The sequence below is a fragment of the Diceros bicornis genome (genome assembly GCF_020826845.1).
Source record: "Diceros bicornis minor isolate mBicDic1 chromosome 21 unlocalized genomic scaffold, mDicBic1.mat.cur SUPER_21_unloc_1, whole genome shotgun sequence".
NCBI lineage: Eukaryota > Metazoa > Chordata > Mammalia > Perissodactyla > Rhinocerotidae > Diceros > Diceros bicornis.
The window spans coordinates 4,035,838-4,061,554 of NW_026690885.1; the positions used below are offsets into that span (position 1 = coordinate 4,035,838).

A 25,717-nucleotide genomic window follows, 5' to 3' on the forward strand; every position below is an offset into this window, starting at 1 on the left:
ATTTTCTCAGGGAGGACTTGCTGGACACCAGCACCCCCCAGGCAGGATTAGCTCTAGCTCCCCCTCATTTCTTCTCTCAACTCTTCCTTTCCCACTTGCACCTCCCCAGCAATGAACTAACTTGCAGTGTGATTGCCCAGGGGATGGCCACTCACTCCCCGGAACTGGCACTCCACAACGAGAACACTGTCTTGCTCCCTGCTGCAGCCCTTGTGCCAAGCACAGTGCCCACAAGTCAATGTTTGCAGATGGACAACGAATGAATAAGTGAATGACTGACAAGCACTTTGCCTTTCTTCCAGAATCAATTGCATGTTGTGGTAGGCTGAATAATGGTCCCCCTAGAGAGACCTAAGTCTGAATTCCTGGAACCTGTGAATGTTACTTTATATGGCTAACAGGACTTTTCAGATGGGATCAAGTTAAAGCTCTTGAGATGGGGAGATTATCCTGGATTACCTGGGTGGGCCTGAAATACTCACAAGTGTCTTTATAAGAGGGAGAGAGGGGATGTGAGGGTAGAAGCAGACGTTGGAGTGAGGCGGCCATGAGCCAAGGAATGTTGCAGCATCTCAAAACTGGAGCTGGGGGGCCAGCCCGGTGGCTTAGCGGTTGAGTGTTTGCGCTCCAAGTGCTCGAGCTCCACTACTGGCAGCCCAGGTTCGGATCCCGGGCGCTCACCGACGCACCGCTTGTCGGCCATGCTGAGGCGGCGTCCCACATACAGCAACCAGAAGGATGTGCAACTATGACATACAACTATCTACTGGGGCTTTGGGGAAAAAAAAAGGAGGAGGATTGGCAATAGATGTTAGCTCAGGGCCGGTCTTCATCAGCAAAAAGAGGAAGATTGGCATGGATGTTAGCTCTGGGCTGGTCTTCCTCACACACACAGAAAAAAAACAACAAACTGGAGGGGGCAGGGAATGGATTCTCCCCTGAAGCCTCAGAAGGAACCAGCCCCACTGATCCCTTATCTTAGCCCTTTAAGACCCATTTTGGACTTCTGACCTCCAGAACTGTAAAAGAATAAATCTGTATCACTTTAAGCCACTAAGTTTGTGGTAATTAGTTATAGCAGCAACAGGAAACTGATACACATGTCAAATATAACTGGGCAACTCACAGACATGCAACTAGTGTTGACGTTGATGCTAATGTTAATGAGCCTGTCCTGTCTCTCTAAGATGCTCTTATTGGAGGTCAAAAATATATTTGGCATTGTGATGATGCATCACATTATTAGAAAAGAATGAGCCCAGCAGAATTGCTAGAAAGAGAAAATAATCCATATGTGAGTAATATAGAATTCAAAGAAATATTTTTTTAAGAACTTGTCTCAGCTTTCTTAACTCTGCTATTCAGAGGGAAGGCAGATCTAATTTACTAAAAGATAATATCAGGAGTTCATAACTGCAGGTTTGTTAACTCCCACACAGGTACAGTGATCCTGTGATATAAGTGATACAAAGACTTCCCGGAATGCTATCAGATCCAGCCGGAAAGAAAAGAGCCTGTTAACTTTGTGCAATAGGCTGGAGTTATGGAAGAGATTACGGATCTGTGTCTATGGCCAATCCAACGTGTGCTGTGCTCCGTGATTGGATCCATTTGCTATCTTCTTGGAATGAATCGGTAGCCACAGCTCATCTTGTGGAACCAGAAGGGAGGGTGTCTTTCAGCAGAGCGAGGGAAAGGGGGTCAGTTCACAGACATTGTCTTCAGTCCAGATAAGTTGCGGAGGCGTGACCCCTCAGGAGTGATCTTCGCTGACTCGGAAGTCTACGTAGCCGTGGTCTGAGAGGCCTAAGGGAGGCTTGGATAATTGAAATTTCTGTCCCTCCTTCCAGGAAAAGACGGTGTGAGGACTGAATGGATTGTGCTCTTGAAAACACTTGGTCGATGGGACCGCGAGCGAGAGACTCACATTCCACTTCTGCCACTGGTGTGGGCTTGGGCTTTTCGGGATGGGGAGAGAGCGATCAGCCATCCGCCAGAAAGAAGGTCTCTGGGAAAGGGGCCTCTGGTCAGCGCTTTGGCGAGCGAGGTGCGCGGGGCGCAACGTTTAAGGAGACACTGGCTCCCTGGTCGGGGCCTGGGCTCTGGGGCCCAGGGGTAATGAGCAGCGTGGAGTTAGACTGCTTGCGCCCAAGGCCTGGCTCCATAGCCACCGGCTGAGTGACCTTGGGCGAGTTATTTTCGGGGCCCCAGCTACTTGTGAAAAATGGGCCTCATGATAGCAGCCGTCTCAGGGGGCCTCGGGGAGGTCAAATATCAGGTGCTTAGAGAAATATCTGGTATGTAGTGAGTGCTCAAATATTTTTAGTTACAATGACTTTGATTATCATTATCGTTAAGGGAAACTTGAGAGTATTTTAGACATTAAAACTTTGCAACCAACAAGAGGCAACAAAAGCAAGAGGACTGCACCCCCACAGTCATGGAGCCAGCTGAGCTTCCTGGAAAACGGGCGGAGGAAGATGCCCAGGAACCTGGGTGAAAAAGGATGCGTGTATCTCTTCACTCCTTTTATTCCACACCCCTCCCCGCCCCCACATTTGAAACCCAGTCACAAATGCCTTGTAATTTGCTGGGGTCTACCTTCCTTCCCAGCCATCAAGGGTTCTTCTTGGCTCTCCAATCCAGTGTTCTTAGAGCTTTACAATGCCTTTATTCTCCAGCCAGGGCGCTCTGCCTTTGAGATGTCATTACCCTGCGAGTAGCAGCTCCTGTGCCTACACAATGGGAGAAGCAATCAAGAGCACACAGATAAACCGTGGCTGCCAGCTCTACACGCTCAACAAGTCCTCTCTGTGGACAATTAGGGCCAAAAGATAAATATTGACACATAAGACTATTTCCTCATTTATTTTCTGTTGATTGTGTGGGCAATCTGATGGGGCAAAATTCCACTTTTCTGAAAACTAATTCTTGGCTAATAGAAACAAATAAAGTAAAGGCTTCATTTCCCATAATGGGTTGGGCAGGCCCATTGTGCTGAACTGCTAATCGGATTAAATGGACTCCTAGCTCTATTTGTAGCCACCAAGCTCCCTTGAACATTTTCCACATCTGAAGATTACCCATCATGGTGGATCTCTTGCTTTTGAAATCAAATGGAGAGAAGCAAGCAAAGGCTTGAAATTGCAGCAAAGCCTGATTCCAAGCAAAGTGCAGGATGAGGAAAAATACATGCCCAACCCTTGCAATAAAGCAGATAAGCTGAGAAAGTCCTTCTAGCCAATGACTAGAAACCAATTTTCATCCTTATAAATATATATTTTTTCTTTTTTAATTGAGGTAACATTGGTTTATAACATAAATTTCAGGTGTACATCATTATATTTCGATTTCTGTATAGACTACATCATGCTCACCACCTGAAGACTAATTACCATCGTACACTGCACACATTTTTCTAATTTTCTCTTTTAAAAAACCTGACAGTGACAGAGAGTCGTGAAAGTGTAAGCGTGCTCTGTGCATCTATGAGAAAACTAGAAGTCTTGCAAGAGTCGTTCTTATCCACCGTTCTGGGGGGCCATGCATCTGTCTGATTTTGCCAATTTATCTAGAAAATATTACAATTTAATCTGTGTTAATAAAAGACCAACAGAGTAACAACACCTGGGGTTTTATGTGTCTGGCTGGCTTCTATTAGCATTTAAATCTGCATCCATTACATTAGTTCCTTAAAACAAACACAAACATTTATGCGAGTGACAATTCAAGTTAGCCTTAGTCAGTCTTAAATAATGTCACTCAACTCGGCATTTGGACCGAAACCTGTGAATCATGAGGTATATTTTTGCTTACAGTCTGATAATTTTCAAAGCTATTGGCAACCTGGGAATTTTCCTTCTTTATCACCAGGGCTCAGCTAACTTCACTAAGACTAATCAGGCCAGGAATCATTCATTCAAGGATTGCACGATCATGTTTTTCTTTAGCTGTGACAGCTGCCTCAGCCACATTAGCAATGCAGATTAGCCAGCCTAAGAGGTTAATGCAGAACACGCGAAAATTAGGTTTAATCCCCAGTGAAATAATCTAACATTTTCACGTTTCTTGATGTTGGGATAGAGACATTGCTGGTGACTTAATTAGGTGTAATGTAGATCAAAGCAAATTTACCTTCTGGCTGAAACTTCCCAATAGTTTAGACAGAAGAATATAGCAAGGGTCCTTTACTAATTGGCGAATAGCTGTAGGGAAAATTGCACTAGGAACATGTAGGATGTGATCAGAACTCTTCCGGCCTAGGACAGACAATTGGTGTATTTTGCAAACATCTGCATCTATCACTTTGCCAGTGCCTCCAAATGATGCTGCAGCTTTGCGGGGATGCAAACACCTTGTACCAACCCATTCATCCTTCGGGCATAACTACCATAAATGGGAACACTCTCTCCCTCTCTTAATCTGCACCTTTTTCATGTCCTGTCCAGGAGTATCACAAATGTGTTCTGAATGGGCCTGCATTGTGAGGGGAGGAGAAAGAGAATGAGAGGATGTCTAATGTTTTCATTCTGGCCAATAGCATATCAAATGCCCATCTCTTTCAATCATAAAGGGAAGGAAACAAAAAATTACATGCCCTCAGTTGCCAAATTATTTTTTGCCTTGACATCTTAATTCTTAATCCTTGTGTGTGGCAAATCAGTCTACTATAGGCAACCAATCAAGCAATTATTTCTAAATTATATTTGCCCAACTCACATTGATTGGCTATTCTTTTCTTATTGGGTTAGCTCATTGATTCTGAGCAGCTTGCTTATTATGCCTTGCACATCATTTTCCTCCTGAGCCTATCTGCTCTAGCCAGCCTGCTGATGTTTCAAGACGCCATACAGGAGGAAAAAAAAAAACGACCAGTGATCTACGCGTTGTCTCCTCTAGCAATTACAATTCACATTGCTGATTAACTTTGATGTGAAAACTAGTGAGATAAGACAAGTTATCAAGGCGGACCTGATCATCATTCCATTTATACAGCATTTGCCACTGGTGAATGACAAAAAAAACTAATGAAGACGTATCTGACAGCAGGCTGAACGGAGGCAGATTTTGGTTCCCCATCAGCAAGAGTTGTGCTCCCTTCTCATGGTCTATCTGAGATGCTTCAGAATTAGCTTAATAATGAAAAGACTTCATCTAAATGGACACATGTTTACATTAAAATAACTACATGATAAATAGATGGCGGAGATTTTATGCCTTCTTGAGTCTAAACAACAAAGTAAAAATGTGTTCCAGTATTCACTAAATCATTCAGAGGAAAATTCAATTTAAGTTATTATACTTATCGCTGAGCGGGTGTCCCCTGTTTACAGGTAGCAAATGTCGGTTTTCAGAGGGCGGGGAAAGGGAAGCAATCTGGGCGGAACAGGAATGATTTACTTTGTGAAGATGGTAATGGGCAAATAAACAGAAGCACAATATTGGTGAAGCTAATGAACGTTGTTCACACGGTAATAACTTTGTGGTGGGGAGATCCACTGGAATGACATTTCTAGCTGTACCTTTTTATAAGTTCTCTTCATTTTCCGACCTGAGACACTGGAGGTCTCTGCTTTCTCTTCATGTGTAAGTGTAGTTCCACTACCCTCTACATGTAACATGTATTACTTTTCAAAGAATAAATCCAAAGCATTTCTCTGCATAGATTCATAGTTTTTTTCCTAACAAATTAGCAAGGAAATGCAGATATTATGCAGGAAATGTAAATTTTCATTGGACACAGTTTTTGGGGCTTAGCATTAAATGTTAAGAAAAATATACATGTTATTAAATTGGTTAAATAGAGTGGTTACGTATGAGCTTCAATAAAATTCATAAGTATTCATATGGTTAAAAGGATTCTAACACATTTTTTAATCTCTGCAACATCTTTGTTATATTAGCCTTATAAGTATGAAAGGAAGTAGAACACTGATTATTTTTACAGATAACACTGCCTTCACAGTGAGTCATTTTGCTACTTTGGTAAATCATTCCCAAAAACATAAGAAAAGGAAAAATGTTCATTTTCCTAGAAAGAGCTTCCTTCTCTATAACATATACAAGTGTATTCTGTTTTTCATACATAAACATCATGGCATAATATTCCACTCAAACGTCATGGTTAAAACCAGAATGAAAAAGCAAAAATAAGTTGTGACATATCAAAGCATATCTTTAAAGGCTCCTTTTTTTGTTTTTAGTAGGCGGTAGTTTTTGTTTTCTTTAGTCAAACGTGATTTGAAATATTTTAAGGCAACTGTCCACAAATATCATTTCCAGTTACATTTTTTAGACTTAAAAAAAGAACAAATATAATAATATCAGCAACTATAATCAATTCCTCTCCCTTCCACTGTACTCATCCCCAGCCGTCACAAACAACAACAGCAAGAAAACAAAACAAAAAATTCACAAACCTACATTTCTTGAGGGGCCATACTAGAGAAACCTATTGCATCTGATGAAAGTTAATCACAAGTACTTTTTAAGGATGAGGAAACAAATTAGTACTCCAACGAGGGATTAAGTTTAAAAGCTCTTCTCAGAACCGAAGATGAATCCTATATATTAGAAGACACTGTAAAAGCCCTTGCGTAAGAGCTAGAGGCACAAGTGGAAAGTTGACCCCCGAGATGGTGTGATGATGGAGTGCTAAGTTTATAAAATTCTCCCACAATGAACGGAGCCTGTAAGTACAGTGCCTACTAAACACAGAAGCAATTGTACTAGAAAACGGGTTTCCAATTTTGACTCAAGTGACAAAATTAAACCCATCTGAACAAGGGCTGACCCATTTCTTCTCTGGAACCCGTCTCCTCGCCCTCCCCTCCTGATGCACTGGCTTCTCTTTTAGCCCATCTCTTGAATTCTCTCCTGGCTATGTTTACCACTCAATTCTCATGTTAATTAGAGACATACACATCCGTATTAGTAACCCACGTTTTCATTAGCACAGCCCACCCGGCCAAATGAAAAACCCGGGAGTGTGTCTGCGTGTGAGCCAACAATGCAGAGATGGCCGTATTCTTGAACACACATATTTAACATTCTTTCCTCCCTGGTGTTAATTTTCCCTTTCTATGTACCCTTATTACACTATCTCTAACATGGGTGGCAGATTCCTTTTTAGCCTATTTCTTTAACCTATTTTAATAAATAATTACAGGCAGCTACAGAATTTATTCATTCCAGAGGGCTACCTCCTTCACATTTTTTTCCAGAGGCGCAGCTCAAGGAGACATGGTGATAATCAGGGGGCCTGGAATCCCGTCTACACAATGTCATTATGAGCTCCCATTTAAAATGAAAAATGTATACTACAGTTAAAAGCGATACAAGGTTAGCACCTCTTCCCAGGGAATGTTTCACAACAAGGGACACTCTGGTTCCATATTCAGGAAAGGAGCTGGAGGAAAATGAAAGAAAATAGAAAGCACTACAAAATCTTTTTAAGATATTAAGAAGCCCCTCATTGAGGGAAAAGAAAGGTTCATATCCTTTGTCTTTCCTACAACAGGGAATAATTATCTTTCATTGGGTTGTTTGAGAATTTTATTGCTAAACCAGTTAATCTACTTTGTTAGTGTAGTACTTGGGGCTTTATTTTTTTTCCTTTCATAAAAAAAAAAAGAGATCTTATTTTATTTTTCACAATTTCTTCGATGTTCCCTAGGAGGTGTTATACTTTCCACTGTATCGATTTAAATGCTCACAAAATAGAGTTTCCCTCTCAGCGCTGGAGTCCCATTCATCAGCCTTCAAGACCCTCATACTACAAACCTGCTTTTATAGTGCTGAGCCTGTAGCTGAATGTTTTTCTTCACTTCTTCAAAATGCCCCCGTAGAAGAGCACACTGGGTACATTTCACCCATCAACTTCACTTCTCCAAAATCAAGCTTTACCCCATCTTATTCAAGCAAACATTTAGAAGCATCTGAAATGGAAAACTTACTCCATAGCTTAGCTGCAGAGTGGGTTTGTAACATTTATCTTTGGAGGTCTGAAAATAAATTCCTTTAATAAGTGCTTGCTTGAAGTGTGTTGCTCAACAGTTCCTCCAATACATACCCTAAAATTTGTTAACTGAGCTCCCTCACCATAAATGATTTGATAATGGGAAAAAAAAAAAAAGCCTTGCTTTGAATTTATATATATTTCAGTCTTGACAAATGTTTTATTTAAAACAGTTACTGTGCACCTTTTGATTTGGAGTTTAAAGTAAATAATATTTGTACATCTGAAACATACTCAAGGCAAATGAAAAGCCTCTAGATGCTTTTGTGTGAGATGTTGAAGGGCTCTGCAATCTTAAAAGGACAACCTCAATTAAGCTCATCTTCATCTGGAAAAAAGTAGCAACTGAAAGCTGAATATATTAGATAATACATACTTGCCAAAGAGCATTCTCCTAGAGATTAAAAAAAAATTTTTTTACAGAAAGAAAGAAAAGGAAAAAAAAGAGAAAAATATTTTGATAACCAACCCAAAGCTGGCCCTGAGTATCGCTCCATGCTAATTTTGTTTGAAACTGTTCAACTAACTCTGAATAGATATCCGTATTCAACAAAGACATAATTAATGGCAACGTTTCCTTCAGCCTCAAGACATCATAACAAGCTGCAAAGTACAAAAATATTTTTATGGGAACTAATTTAAGGACAAAGGGTTGACCTCTCGCATTTCATTAGCTAACCAGAGGAAGGAAAGAGAGAGTGGCGGTGCTCATCCTCGTTCATTTCAAGCAGCCAATTTCAAAATGCAAATTGCAATCTGCAGATGTTGGAGGCTGATATAGATATTTTTAAATATCATTTGTTCAATTTAAGGACATCAGACATTTGAATTTTAAATAAAAATCAAAACCAATTTTGGGATTCGTTTTTGGTCGGGAAATGAATGTATTCATGGTGCATTGAAGGTCTTTAGGTTAGCTATGTTTTCAAGTGTCTAAAACTATTCTTGTAAACCATTAATTTTATATATTATTTCCAAAACCTTTTAATGGAGAAGTTCCATTAAGCTCTACATTATTCCTGATTATTTTACCAAGTGAGAAGTGGTGTATTTTGAGTACAGAGTTGAGAAGGATAAAAGCAACCGTCCAAATCAGACACCTGATTCATGAATGTATTCAGAAATGATGTGCTCTGGACTCTGCAGTTTGCTTAAGGTGATACCTAAAATAAAATCTGAGAGGTTTGCCTTTACAAGACATTTACTGGGCATGAAAAAAGTTAAGTGTGTTACTCCTTTTAGAATTCTGACCTTTCCTACCTCCATTTTGGCTTTATTTTTTTCCTACAGCACTTTTCACTATCTGGCTTACTGTGTGTTTTATTTATTTATCTTTCTGTCTGTCTCCACTCTCCACTTACTAGAACATACGCTTCAGGAAAGCAAGGACTTTTAGCTGTTTTGACCACTGCTGAATCTCCAGTGTCTGTTCCTGTACTGTCCAATATGGTAGTCACTGGTCACATGTGGGCATTTAAATTTAATTTAAAATTTATTAATATTAAATAAAATTAAAAATTCAGTTCCTCAGTCACACTAGCCACATTTTATGTGCTCAACAATCACATGGGCTAGTGGCTCCTGTATCAGAATGTGCAGATATAGAACATTCCCATTGTGCATGGTACATAGTAGGATTTAATAAATATTTGTTGAAATTGAATTTGAAGGCCTGGAAAAGGCTATTTCCAGGGTTAAGAGATGTTCCCCTCATAGTCATGTGCTTAGATTGAGTCAGGAAAACATGGTTTACCAGAGAGTTCTCAGTGTGTTATCATATATTATTTCACATATTCCCTCAAAAAAGGTAGATGCGTGTTTTGTGGTTTTGCTGTGTTTTGTTTAGAGTAGAAAAGATCATTCAATTCACTTTATCATCTCTTCATATAGGATTTATGAGGTAGGTTCAAGAAGATAGCACCAATCTCATTTTCAGATGGGAAATGAAGGCTCCAGGAGAACCCGCCACCACGAGAGGTTGGAGAACATTGGAAGATGCCTGTCATGGGGCTCACGTCTTCTTGCTCAGACTGGAGTTTTCCTAACTAGTGCAGCCTTGCCCATGTGCACCTGTACATGTTTTGGGGAGGCACTTAGTGCTTCATTTAACTGAATTAAGCAATAACATTAAAAATAATTAAAATGGCTTGCACTCATTAATTATCATCATCACCACCACCATTTATTAAATTTGACTATGTGGTGGTCAATGTGTCGATTTTACACATATTCTCTCGTTTAGTCCTGACAATAGTCATGCAATGTAGATTATGCTTTCCCAAATTTACACTCAAGGAAATGGAAGTTGTAAGGAGGGAGGGGTGAGGTGCAAGGAAGCTCTGTCATCCCATCTAGAAGAAGAGCATGAGGGACTTTGACCAGAACTGGGAGGGGCTGATAGCCACTCCTTGCATTAGTGGCAAGAGTCTGCAGTCAAACTTACTCTGGTTAATATTTTCACTTCCTTTCACCTTAGGCCAGCTTGTCTTCCTTTCCCTTTATTGACTGGTCAATTTTATGGTACGATCAGACATACTGGTGTTGGATATGAGAAAAGACTAAAAAAGTACTTTTGGTGCCAAGATGTGGAAGAAAGCGAATATTCATTTGGAACCCTCTAAGGGTTTGTGGGTAGTGGTATACAGAGTATGATGCCCAGAGCACAAAAGAAGGGAGGCCAAAAGAGAATTAAGGCATCTTCCAGTTCTTCTACCTGTGTTCCCACTGCTTGTTGTGGAGGCAGATTGTTAGGATGATGGGAAAACTTGAGTGGGGACAGTGGCACTTGCAATGGCAAGAGGGCTTTTGATTCATTTAAACCTTCACAAATGTATTCCCTTTGAGCTAGGCTCAAACTGTCCATGCTCCATCATACTAGAAGGCATTATAGCATCATTAGATCCAGATTAGTCTCTGTTTTCTTTACCATATTCTCAGTACCTCACAAGGGCAATGATTATAAAAAATGGGGGAAGGCAAAAATAGGGTGGGAACTCATTTAGAAATATAACTCTGAGGTCTTGAGTATCCAAACCCATACCCTTGACCAATGAACTGGACTTTTGGGTAGATATGGACAAAATGGATCCATAGATATGGGTATAGATATGGATAGATACAGAATGAATTGTCGTAAAAGTTACCTAGGAACATTTTCTCTTCATACCCAAAGGAAAAACTCAACCAGCAAAGGATGAGGGCTTGTGGGAACTTGGGATTCATGATTCCGGGGACCAAATCTCAGCTCCTGGAGATGTTAGCTTTTGGGATTGTTTCCAAATAAAGGCAGTAGAAAGGCTGAAATAATCTTGAGGACTCATAAAGAGGACAAATTGCAAAGGGGATGGACACGTGAGTGTGAATGTACATGCCCATGTGCACGCATACACACACACACACATGCATACACGTAAATACCCACTTCTCCCATGGCCACATGTTCTAAGCTAAAAATTAGAACACCTTGTCATACCTGGTCAACAACCGATTTCCAGGCTGTTTGAGTGTGAGTGACAGAGTAGGAAATAATGCTTGAATTTCTAGGTTGTGATAATGTTGGGAGCAGAATTTTAAAATCAAGGCAATCTCAGAAAATTGGGGATGTAGGGTTTCACAGATCCTATCCATTTGGGGGTTCATTTATACCTGGCTTTATTTCTAGTGAACTTGTGACTTCATGAATAGCAATTGACAAAACTTTTGCAAGAAAAAATATTAATAAGTATAATTAATAGGAAGTGTAATGACCCAATGGTCAAAATGAAATAAGCCTGAAAAAATAAAAATAAAAGTAAAAAGTTATCACAAGATGTAGGCTGAGTCCCGGAGAGAGTCAGTTGTGAAATATAAACCCAATCAAGAAGGAACAACAAAAACAAAACGGCCAAGTATCTAAAAGCCCATTTGGGGTTGTGTTTTAGGTGATATTCTGAAGTAGAAGGATTCCACTTTGGTTGAGGGTGCCACTGCTATGCTAGCTCAATGGGCAAGTTTATCATGTGTTTCTGTCCCGTTCGGCTTTGATCATCGCCAAGGCTTTCAGAAGTCATGCCACCTTCTCAAAGAATCTACCTTCTCCCTTCGCTCCAGACGTGTGCCGGGTTGTCCAAAGGTGGTGGCTTTCACAGAATGGGTCACGGAGGGCTGACAAGAATCTGGAGGACACAGAGAAGTTTTATTCCAAAGTAGGCAATGCGCGGCTGTCTCCTGGAAATAGGGGCTTACTGGATCGCTATGATGGGCCACAAGGACCATACCACATACCTAGCCCATTCCCTCAACTCTTCATGTCTTGGCTGAAATCTAGCTCAGGGGGGTCCACCATCACCACACCAAATTTTAACTCCTCAACCCACTTTGGATCCCTCATTCTTTCTACTTTTTTTTTTTTGCGAGGAAGACCGGCCCCAAGCTAACATCTATTGCCAATCCTCCTCCTTTTCCCCTTTTTCTCCCCAAAGCCCCAGTAGATAGTTATATGTCATAGTTGCACATCCTTCTAGTTGCTGTATGTGGGACGCCGTCTCAGCATGGCCGGAGAAGCGGTGCGTCGGTGCACGCCCGGGATCCAAACCCAGGCCTCCAGTAGCGGAGCATGCGCACTTAACCGCTAAGCCACGGGGCTGGCCCCTCTTTCTACTTTTATTCTTGGTATGTTTTACCCTCTAAGAGACTATGTACTTTATTTATTTCTGTTTGTCTACTTCCTGTCTTCCCTGCTGGGATGTAAACTCCACAGGGCAGAGATCTTTATCCATTTTGTTCATAGATACACCCCAGGTGCCTACAACAGTAACTGGCATATCCTAGGTACTCAATAAGTATTTGTTGAATGACTGGATAAACAAATTCCTTGTAACTTCCCAGCATGGCTTGTGGATGGTAAGCCTGTTCTGGAGTTCTCTCTTGGTTTCTTAGCCTCATCCTCTCTTGTCCCTTTGGTTTGTCCTTCCCTCTGTGTGATCAGATCATGGGCAACTTTTATCTTCTTTCCCAGGTCAGGAAAACTCTGCAAGTTATGCCTCTGAACTTTCTGTCACAGGCCATGACCATCAGTTTCCCTTCCTTCCTGTTATTCAGTAGGCAATATTTGTAGATCTGATTTAGAAGGACATGATTCCTCCCTAGGGACTGCAAGAAGATCCTGGGTTTCAAGTAAAAGATTTCAGTTATTAATACTATGGACTATTATCTCATCGCATTAGCTTTAGGCTACTCAGCCATAAGAAATAAAGAAATCCAGCCATTTATGACAGCATGGATGGACATTGAGGGTATTATGCAAAGTGAAATAAGTCAGAGGCAGAAGGTCAAATACCGTATGATCTCACTCATTAAGTAATAGATAATAACAACAAACACGTAGAGACAGGGATTGGATTGGTGGTTACCAGAGGGGAAGTGCGGAGAGAGGAGGGCGAAAGGGATAATTCGGCACATATATTTGGTGATGGATTGTAATTAGTATTTGGGTGGTGAACATGAGAACATGATGGAATCCGTGCAGAAATAGAAGTATAATGAGGTACACCTGAAATTTATACAATGTTATAAACCAATGTTACCACAATAAACAAACAAACAAACAAAAAACAGAAAAGATAAAGGAAATGTAGAAGAATTTCTACACAGCGTTAACACATTTTAGTCAGAGACCATAAAACTATACATTATTTTAGTTCTTAGGCAGTATCTTAATTGGAATAAAGGAGGCAGATAGTTAGGCTTATCTGGTAGTAGAGTTTTGCCAATTGAGTTTCATAAAAGAATTAAAAAGCAAGAGAGTGGAATATAATTGCATAGACTGGCTGAAGCAGTATAAGTTGAGGTCGAGGATAGACAGGGAAGGAGATGAATGAAAGAAGGAATAGACTAGTGTGGAGAAAGCACAAGGATCAAGCCTGGTGTCTTGGCAAAGTTTAAGAACAAGGATGTTTGGAGTGATTGCACTTTTAAAAACCTGGGAGGACAAGTTTAGAAAGAAGAATGTCTGAATTTAATGGCAAGGAGTATGGTGTGGCCGTGGAAATAGGTGTTCAAATTGAAATGTTGATTATTGAAGGTAAGGGGTCAAGAAACTTAGAAGCCAAGGCAGTGGATATTGAAGTTATCCAGGACAATGGCAGAAACTGGGGAGGCACTCAAATTGTAAAAGCGTAACGGGAGTCACTCAGTAATTAGCAAGTGCCAAGGATAAGAAAGGGTGAAGGATGACACAGCTGGAGCTGGATGGCAGGATTCTCTGTGCAGGAATAATAGACAGGAAAGTGGGTTAATGAGTAAAAAGAATACTGACCCACCTTCAGACCTTAACGCGCATAGTCTACATGGAAGGGAATCTACTTAAGACAGATGCAGGCGAAGTAGCATCTCCAAAGGAGAATCAGATTTGAGGAAAATCAAGGAGATGGAGGAGAGTTCAGTAAAGATGTGGCAGGAAATTCACAGGGCCGGGGGAACAGTTTTGGGGGAAGTGAAGCACAAAGAGGTTGGGTCTGGGCTGAGGAAACATGGAGTCATGTGGGAATGAGAGCATGGAAAATAATAAATGAAACATTTCAAACAATGATCAAGTGTGATAGGAATGAGATACACAGGGGGATTAGCAGGCCACAAGTTTTCTAGAAGAATTGGTTTTTGTACACCTTTGTAGTTGGGGAAGGAATCATGTCTTTCTAGAAGAAGACTTCAGACTCAATGCCAGCCCACCTAAGGAGGCAGACAACGGGGATTATTTTAGTTCTTAAACCTCTAACACATTGAATACTTTCCTTGTCCTGTGTCAATATTTTATAGTTAAAAAGATAAATTGTGAAATTTACTTGTAAATTTAATGTTTCTAAGTTTATATCTCTCTTCAGTAGTTCAAATGTGATGCTACAGTGGGAATAAAATTACATCCTAGATTTATTTGTCAACAAAACTAAACAAAAGAAGGACATTCAAAGAAGGCTAAGCAAACTTCTCCCACTAAATGTGTCCTGAGACTGCATTGAGGAATAGCAGGTGGTGTGCTCTTTGTGCCCATCAAGCACTCCATTAACTCTCCTCTCCCCTCCAGGTGCTGTGCTCCATCATCGCAAGGGTGTTGCACTAGCTCTACTTGGCCTCTTTTGCCTGGATGCTCCTTGAAGGACAGCAGCTCCTCCTCACCGTTAGGAACCTCAAAGTGGCCAACTACACCAGCACAAAAAGACTCAAGAAGAGGCTTCTGTATCCTTTTGGCTATGGGATCCCAGCTGTGATTGTGGCTGTGTCTGCAGGGCTCAACCCCCATGGATACGGCACACCTACACTGTGAGTGGGGTGCTGAACTCCTGCTGATGGGGAAATGTGTGTACACCTCTCTCCGCAGGAAACCAAGGGACAACAACAGGAAACTTTTTAAGACAATTATAATTATTAATATTGACATCCATAATATTAACAGCAGTGGTGCCAGCAGTTCTCACTTGCCGTTTCCTATGTGCAGGCTCCGTGGTAAACGCTTTGTATATAATATTCCATTTAATACTCAGTATCCGCATTTGAAGTAGGGCTTATTCCTGTGTCCCCACTTAACAGGGGAGGAAACAGAGACTCAGAGAGGTCGTGATTAGTTCTTGTTCAGTGAATTATGCCAGTATCAGATTTGCCTACTTCTGGAAGGTGTTCTCATTCAACTAAATTTTGCTGCATCCCTAAATCATTGTATTCACAACACGAAGCAACTTACTCATCTTCTTGGGCTTTTCCTCCTCTCATCAATATCAGAGAGTTAGGAGGAAATGGTTTATCATTTAAAGTGTAAGCAGGTGAGTTCCCTGAATTACCACTCAAGTGTAAACTATCATATAGATGGAATCATTAATTTCTGGGGTGTATAGAGTATTAGAGGTTATCTAAAATCTCATTCAGCCCCACCTCCCACGTACATTTTATACACGAAAAAGCAGCCTGAGTAGTGGTTGAAAATGTAATCATATTGAAATTCGGAGAAAGAAAACTCCTGTCTCAATATAAACAGAAATTAAATAAATTTCTCTAGATTAGTTACAGTTTTAGGAGGCCAATTCACTGATGTCAAGAAAGGTGCCTCTTCTTAAATCCTATCCACCCACGATAATGGCTTCAGCACTCTGAATACATGGTGCTTTCTAAATGTTTTAAAACTTAAAATTATTTTTTCTGATAAACGAGTATTTTTGTGTTGTTTTTAATCCCAAGTACGCTGTTAAATATATAGTGTTATGTGACAGTCTTTAGAAGCACTTGAAGTCCTCATCATTACTCTAAACATTCTTCGCACTCTGAGATTCTCCTCTGAATTAGCAAAAATCTGTGGATTCCTATTTCTATCTAACTATGTTGATAAACATTCTATTCTATTCTATTCAGAGCCTTTAATTATATTTGGGATTTCTTGTCTCCATTCTTGTGCTCTCTAGGTAATCTCTACATTAGTTCTCGCTGCAATTCTAATATATTTTGCATTCAGAATTTTCTTAAAATTTCATTGTGCTGTTCAAATTCAAAAACCAGCAAATGGTCTAGACCAAATTTACATCAAGTCAAACTGCCTATTACAATCTTTCCAGGTCCTTCATAACCCAGCCTCACTCCACTTATTCCCAGAATTTTTCACTCTACCTTACTGAATCGCCAGGCGACTACCTACCAGACATCATCCAACCACATTCCCGTCCCTCATGAACCTCGTGTGGCCGCTTTAGTTGAACACCTAATGCATCTCTAATTATGAATTATTTTGATGGGAAACATACTGCATACATTTTAGTATCCCTTAAGCATCTTACATTTATCCGAGGCAGTACTGAACAGTTCATATATATTTACTGATTCTTCTTTTTTCAGTTGCTGGTTCAACCTAACAGGAGGGTTTATCTGGAGTTTCATAGGTCCAGTCTCTGTGATCATCTTGGTGAGTATATAGTATATTTCTTTTCTCCTTAGGGTAAGATCAAAATAGATACCATAGGAACATGGTAAACTAATACACTAGCATCATTTAAAATTAAAGCATAGGGCCGGCCCGGTGGCTTGGCGGTTAAGCGTGCGTGCTACGCTACTGGCGGCCTGGGTTCGGATCCCGGGCGCGCACCGAGGCACCGCTTCTCCGGCCATGCTGAGGCCGCGTCCCACATACAGCAACTAGAAGGATGTGCAACTACGGCATACAACTATCTACTGGGGCTTTGGGGAAAAAAAAAAGGAGGAGGATTGGCAATAGATGTTAGCTCAGAGCCGGTCTTCCTCAGCAAAAAGAGGAGGATTAGCACGGATGTTAGCTCAGGGCTGATCTCCCTCACAAAAAAAAAAAAATTAAAGCATATGTTTCAAGTGCCTGAATCTACAAGTCCACCTGAGCATTCAAATCTACTAAATATAAAACAGTGGATTAGGGGTTATTGAAAGATGTATATTAAAATTTCTTATTATGAATGTGAATGCACCAGTTTCTCCAGGAAATTCTGTTGATTTTGCTTTATATATTTTTGAAACTATGTTATTAGGTGCATTCAAGTTTAGAGTTTAACTTATAGATTGATGGTTGGTTTTATCAGTTTGGAACTTCTTGATCTCCAGTTTTCTCCCCAAAAGTCTATTTTGTATGATATGAATACACCTGCTAATTTTGGTTTTGTATTGCCTCATAGCATTTTTGTCGATCCCTTAAACTTTTGTCCTATGTGTTTGTTTTATGGGTATCTCTTTTGAACAGCAGAAGCTTGGACTCAATTTTCAGAAAAACTGTGAATCTCTATTAATTTAAATTTTAAGCTATTCTATTTCATCAAACTTTATTATTCTTTGACTTCGCTAAAGTTATTCCTTAAGTGATAATTCTTAATTTTTGAGCAAATACATTTGACTTTGAGAACCTTAATACTTTTGCTATCTCCAGAACAATAAAAGTTCTTAAAATGCTTCAATTTGAGTCTAGTGTCTTATATGATGTTACTGTTCAGTATTTTTTTTCTACCCTGGTTACTATTGATGTTTGATTATACTTTCTACAGTCTATGCTATTTAGAAACTTACCCAAATCTATTTCATTGCTTACCATTGCTTCTTAAATCCATCTCCTTCCTACTTATATTGGTTCTGTTAGCAAAATTCAGTCAATGGTACTTTCTAATTAGCAATATGTCTTTATTTTACCCTCACTCTTCAAGAAAGTTCAGCTATACACAATTCGAGGTGGACCATTTGAAGATCGTCCTTTGTGTTTCTGGCTTCAGCTGTTTCTGTTGAGGAGTTGGTTATCAGTATTCTTGTTATTCCATTTTAGACAATCCAATTCTTTGTGGTTGCTTTTAAGATCTCTTTGTCTTTGGTATTCTTAAATATTATTATTGTGTTCTAGTAGTGGATTTATTTTTATTTTTCCTCCTTGGAATTCTGTACTACTTGCATCTGTGAATGCATTGATTATTAATTCTAGAAAATTCTATGACCATTATTTCCTTGAATATTGACTCTCGTCAATTATCTCTCTTCTCTCCCTTTGGAAATTCTATTATTTAATATATTAATGAGAATTGGCAATGCAGTGCTATTTTAACAGAAAAACCCAGAGGCACCTCACCAAAACAAAGATTATGACTTGTTCATGCAAAATTGGATGCGGTTCGGTGTCTCTCCTTGATAGCTCTCCTCTAATGATGTCTCAAGTATCTGGGATGCTTCCATCTTGTAACTGTACCATTTTGGAGTTTTCTCTTCCAGAGGACTTTTAAAAAATATGCTTTGCTACAGCAAAATATCATCAAAGGACAGATCCATGTTTGGAACAAGGAAGTCACTGCCCGTGAATCCTGTTGGCCCCTCTCAAGAGTCAGGCTGTCCCCCAGGACACTAGCTGCTCATGGGAATCATCAAGGGGAGTTTACACATTTCCAGAAATGCACAGAGATAGCTTTGCTATCATTTGATAGAATCCACATCTTCGTGTGCCTCTATATAACTATTTTATTTTTTAGTAGGCATTAATCTTTGAATCAAGGCTTTGTATATATATTGCACCTTGGTAGGAGCCAGCCTCAAATTTACACACACACACCAATTTCTTTATAGGCACTACATAAGATTTTTATTAAGTCAGTGTAGCATACATTTAAAATTACATATTCACCAAAAGAAGTTAGAGAAAGCCAAATTAAAATTGCACTTAGGTATTTTTTCCTTGCAATGGTAGTTAAATTTGGGTCTCTTTCTTTCAGAAACACAAAGAAAGACACCCAAGAGTCAACCCAACTGCAGTTAAGTGACAAAATGTTAGCTGTAGGAAACAGTTACCTCTGAAAGATAATGCACTTATATTTTCAATTGCAATTTTATTGTATGTCATGATTTCTTTTTTCTTATCATACATACACCAATTTTTAAAAGGAGAGAGAATTTATTTGAAAATGTCCCAAAGTCAAATCTATGGTTTATAGATCTATCTCAATATTTCTCACTATTTTTATCTAATTATAGAATCATAACCCATGATAACAATGTTGAGGCTTTAGGAAAAGATTTAAAATATGATTCATGTGTGTTTATCGAGATAGGAAATATCCACCAATCCATCCAGAGAGACTTTGGCCCAACCACCCAAACAAAAACCTCCAAAGGCTGATCCCACTTCTCCTCTTACCACACCAGGATCAGGTCCTCAGATCCATTCAAACTACAGCTTGGTGGTGTCCAGGCCTCAAAGACCCCCTCCACCTCCTCCTTACATCCAGCCCACCACTCTAGTTTCCTGCCAACCTCTGGCACCAGCACCTTCTCCCATTCAGACCGTGCTGCTCCCCCCACAACTCTCTCTGCTGGGAGCCACGTTCCACGTCCAGAGGCACAGTCCTGTGTCCAGCTTCTGGCGCTCATCTCAGTCCACTTCTGAGGCACCTCATTCACTTCTGCTGCAGCCCCATGTGCGCCATTGAGGTGCTGACTTTGAAGCCACAGGAAGTCCAGCATCTCATCCTTATTAAAGCTTCTGGGACAGCCTCTGCCTGAGAGAACATTCTGAGCTCCATCCTCCCATTTCCTCACCCCATTCCTCTGAATTATGGTGCCCCCCTTCCCACCAACATTTCCCCAGATTCAGCATGTTAAGTCAAGGGGCTTTGTGGAGCCTCTCCAGGTTGGGCAACAGCAGGTCCTGGGACTTGCTGGGTCACTGGAATGACCCAAAACTGTATCTCTTTTTGAGGTGAGGAGAGGTGAGAGTTTGGTGTCAGGGGAGCCCATCCATAATTGATGTCCCTGAACTAGTCTGGCCTAGTTCTGGGTATCCTGATTGAATAGATACTGAGTGTTTTTTCCTCAGCATGAGTAGAGGTGTTAGTTCTATATGTACTAGGTTGCTGGCTCCTTCCTCGTGGCAGCCATGTTAAGTTTTACCTAGACATTTATGTGTAAAGATACATTGCAACCATGTACCTTCTCTTTGTATTATTAAATATAAAATACCTTTATTCAGAATCTATTTTAGGGAGTGTGATGTACTTTGTAGATAAAATAAAAAGGCAAGGAATTGGAAATTAAACTAGTTGAAGTTAAACTGAGTGCTAAATTTTGGATTGAAAATAGATACCCAGATGTTACTTTTATATGATAAGCTAAATAAAAGAATAATCATTTTCTAACAGTTCCTTTAATTTAGATTAGACAAAAACAAAGTTTTATGCCCTTGAGTTTTGTCTTTACATAAAATAAGGTACTTGAGGACAATTCCCGGTCTGGTCAACCATCGTTTTTGCAATCAACACACTGTTTACACATAAGGGCCCCTGAAGTTACTCTCCATTGTGGTCCATTAGACCCTATTTCAGGTTGACAATGTCAAGACTGCATTGCTCCTTCACAATTCAGTTCCTTTGGTAGTTAGGTAGTTAATGACTTCCCATAGATGTAGGTGAAACTTATAGGTCTCTTTTCCCTCAACCTAGGTATGAGATGATACACATTACAATGTGAGAAATAAAGCAAGCCTCAGACTGAATTTTGAAACTCAGCAAGCATTTATTAGCATGCAAACACCAGCACAGTCATACCACCTGTCTGTATTCCCCATAAAGTCCAGTTCCCTTTCTTTTTGGGTTCTCTGACAAGCAACTTGCATAGAAGGTTTACTCAAAGCAAAATGCAATAATATTATAGCAACAGAATTCAGGACCAGTGTGCCTGCAAAATATTTCTGGCCAATCCATGTACATTGTACAGCAGGCATTTCACCAATGCAAAATAATTAAAAAATAATAATTTCTAACATCCATTTTGTCAGTTAATAAATACTTTGGTGGCTGGAGATAGAGATCATTGAAACTAGAAGCAGCTACTTTTGAAGGGCTTTTGAATAGTCTTCCAGATGCTAACTCACTCTCCCTGGTGTATGTATTCTGCTTATAGTTTGCAGATTAAAGCTAATGTGTACATATATATCACACTGCCTATGGTGATGTATTTTAAGTAAAATAAATATAACATTCCATCCTAATACTTCAATATGTTTCCTTAAAAATAAAAACATCTTATATAACCAAAATGACATTATCACACCTAACAATATTTAATAATTTATTAATATTATGTAATACTCAGGCCATATTTAAATTTCTTTTATTGTCCCTTTCCAAGTGGTCTATTTGATTCAAGATCCAATCCCAACATGCTGTGTTAAATCCCTTGAGTCTCTTTCAGAGTTGCAGTACCTTTTGTGATGACATTCTGACTTGCTGAAGTTCCCCTAGTGGTCCTTTAGAATGTCTTATGTTGCTTGGTCCCTTTCTTGTGGTGGTGTTTTCCTTGTTCCTTCACACCCAGTAATCTGTGTAATCTAGGAGTCAAATCTAAAAGCTTTGTAAAATTCAATTTAAACATTTTTGTCAAAGTTAAAATCACAGGTCATGTTTAATACTTTACATTGTCTCAGATTGGGGGTCACAAATGTCTGGTAGTCCCACCAGTGGTGATATTAAATTTGGCCATAGGATTAAGGGGTTTTAAAGTCTGATTCTTCCATTGTAAAGTTATGTCTCTCTGCTTGTGACCAAAATTATTTGGTTGGAACTATGTGAATTGCCAGGTTCCCAGCAGCCATTTGCCTAATGCTGTTAACATGAATTGATAAGACTTAGCAGAATCAATAATCTCCTTAGGGCTTGAAATGTAGTTATATTTATAATTCTATCCCTTATTTCACAGTTGTTAGCTGAATTTCTTCTGTCAAGTAGACTTTCTCTTTTCAACTAGGGCTATTTAATTACTCTAGGCCTCAGTTTCTTCTGGAAAGTGAAAAAAACGTTAGCTCTTTCCTTTGCCTCTAGATTTTGGAGGTAATTTACTGAGCAGATATCTGTCTCCAGAATTCTAATTGATTCTGCACAATGTGGCTGCTTTCTAATGCATGTCCTATAATTTATTGTTTTTATAATTCCCATTGTGCTTGTGCCAAAATGGCTATCTGGGAACAATTATTACGGTGTATTGCATTTCCTATTTGTTTCTTGTTGTTATGTAAAGTTCCCTTAGTAATCACTGCTCTTACTCTATTCATTGTATTCCTTGTAAGGATGTACTTGATTCATTTATTGTAATCTTTTCCTGCCAGGGTATTCCCATGGTGTTCCACAATTTCTGTTGTGTTCAGATTATTTCATTTATAATGTATATTTGGTGCTGAATTGATTCCCACAAATTGGTCATGTTCCAATGCTAATATCCTGTTACTCACATTCTGCAATCACTAACACTCTCCTTGGGTATCTAAACAGATAATGGAACTCTCTTGCATGTGATCTCAGAAACAATTCATATGGCCAAAATTTGTTTAAGGATAAATACCAAAGATCTAGTACATCAGGCAGGAAATCCTCTCTTGAAAATTTTAGTTGGTTGTAAGACTGGCTTAGATTTGACAATACCTGGATTTGTTATTATGGGATCCCACTAGTTCATCTTCTGGTGTTGTGCTGAACACTGAAATAATTTGATACAATAGTTAGGCCAGTGTAACACATGAAGTAGAGTGTGGTTTGAGAGATAAAGGCCCCTGTGAAAGAAAATTACTTAGCTCTCCATGTTGAAGAATTTTAAAATAAATTACAGACAATGGAACAAAACCTCAATGAGAGGAGGGACCAGTGCTGAATCCCCAGAGTGAAGCCTCACACATAATGGAAACTGAACAAATGTTTCTTTTTTGTGTGTGTGTGTGAGGAAGATCAGCCCTGTGCTAACATCTGCCAATCCTCCTCTTTTTTTTTTTTTTTTTTTTGCTGAGGAAGACTGGCCCTGGGCTAACACCCGTGCCCATCTTCCTCCACTTTATATGGGACACCGCCACAGCGTGGCCTGCCAAGCGATGTGTTGGTGCGCGCCGGGGATCCGAACCGGCGAACCCAGGGCCGCCGCAGTGGAGCATGCGCACTTAACCGCTTGTGCCACTGGGCTCGCCCCACAAATGTTTTTTGAATGAATTAATTTCAACTCGCTCATTTCTGTGGAAATCAAAGATCCTCTAAATCAGCACAGATGAGAGTTGGAAAAATCTTCTTGTTGATCTCTCTCCACTGAGATTCTGTATTTTCTTCTATAGGAAAATGTGTCAAAGTTCTTTTGCCTTTCCTGTGGGTGTTTACAACACTAAAAGAAGACCTATTTCTTACCCTCCAATGTTAGTTTCTTACTGATATTATTACTAAATTTCAAGGTCACTTCAGAAATACTCGGCAGTAAAATAAAGGCACTACTTGAAGAAAACATCCTGATATCTGTCATTTCTCAGGTTCTGTTTCCCATATTTACATATCTAAAAACTCAGAAACGCAATTTTTCCTAATCACCTAGACATATTTAACCATGTATACTCACTAAAACTAGAGGAGACTGAAGTACCAATCACAATGTCAACAGAAATATATCTGCCAGTGGGACAGAGCGTTATTGACTAGTCCACATGGTTCCTCTCCTCCCTTTCCCCTACCAAAATCTACAGAAGGAGCTTCATGAGCAGGAAATTAGATGATTTTAATGGCATGTGCCACCATACCTGGTACCTGATATATCCATTTCTATGATAGTGGTTTGACTGCCAAATTGTCACAAAGCTTTATGCTTGTCAGACCCCTTTGTCCTCTGCAGAGTGCTAGAAGCCCAGCACTAGTCAAATTAGGCTCTTCAAATTCCCCTTTCGTACATAACAAGCAGACTATTCCATTCTTGTTTTTTTTTTTTGTGAGGAAGATCAGCCCTGAGCTAACATCCATGCTAATACTTCTCTTTTTGCTGAGGAAGACCAGCTCTGAGCTAACATCTGTTGCCAATCCTCCCCCTTTTTTTTTCCCCAATGCCCCAGTAGATAGTTGTGTGTCGTAGTTGCACATCCTTCTAGTTGCTGTATGTGGGACGCGGCCTCAGCATGGCCGGAGAAGCGGTGCGTCGGTGTGCGCCCAGGATCCGAACCCAGGCCGCCAGTAGTGGAGCGCGCGCACTTAACCGCTAAGCCACGGGGCCGGCCCTCCATTCTTGTTTATATATTCCTTTTTTAAAAAATAGCTAATGTTGGGGCCAGCCCCGTGGCCTGGTGGTTGAGTTTGGTGTGCCGTGCTTTGGCAGCCTGGGTTTGGTTCCGGGGCGTAGACCTACACCACTCACAGGCGGACATGCTGTGGTTGTGACCCACATACAAAATAGAGGAAGAGTGGCATGGATGTTAGCTCAGGGTGAATCTTCCTCAGCAAAAAAAAAAAAAAAAAAAAAGTTAATGTCCATAAAATTGATTGGTTTTAAGCTTCCCAGTTATGACCATAACTAATCACTTAATCCTATCACCTCTGAGCTCTTACCTAGGTCACTTTATTTGAATTTTAATTCTCCACCAAAAGATGTATAATCTTATCCTTTACTTTTTTCCCCCTGCTATATATAGAGAGAGCAGGGAATGCTGTTTTCCTCAACATTTTATTTTGAAATATTTCAAAATTACAGTAAAGTTAAAAGAGTAGTACAATGAATTCTTGTGTATCTCTTACTTAGATTTATAAGTTGTTAATAGTTTTCCAAACTAGCTTTATCTCCTTTCCCTCTCTCAATTTCTCTCTCTCCTCTTTAACACTACGAATTTTTTTCAATGCATAATAACTCAATAGCACTATTAATATTTTGATGTCAAATTGTCCCAAATTTGAGCAGAGGGAGCCCCTTAAGACTATCTCCTTTATGCTTTTGACATGATCATATTCATCTGTTATATTTTAATTCCTCTTGATTTCATGTCTTAGAAGATTTCACCTTCAGGTTTGCTACTATTTTGCTTTCTCCCACATGCATCTCCTACACATATGAATGATTTAGTAATTTGAAATAATTACTTGGTTTGTTCAATGTCTTTAGGGCAAGATTTTAAAATACATATATATATAAAATTTGATATTCTTATATTCCATGGTAAATTATGTCTTTTTAAGAAAAATTCTTCCTGTTAAGTTCGAAGACTAATACTGGAGATGGGAATAACGGACCTTAAATTGATGTTTGCTTCTTGGTGTAACTTTACCTGCAACATTCTACTCAACACCTCTTTCTTAGTGTTGACTGTCTTATGATATTATTTCTTATGGATTTTTAAATTAGATGAGTTGGAATTTAACATACCTTCAGAATTCTGAATCTGGCCAGAGATTCAAAAAATCAAAATACCATAGG

The 25,717-nt window shown here is 39.7% G+C and overlaps 1 pseudogene; it reads left to right on the forward strand.

The window, feature by feature from the left end:
- Nucleotides 1-16,949, forward strand: part of LOC131401856 (adhesion G protein-coupled receptor E1-like) — a 431,573-nt pseudogene extending 414,624 nt beyond the window's left edge.
- Nucleotides 16,950-25,717: the final 8,768 nt, after the last annotated feature.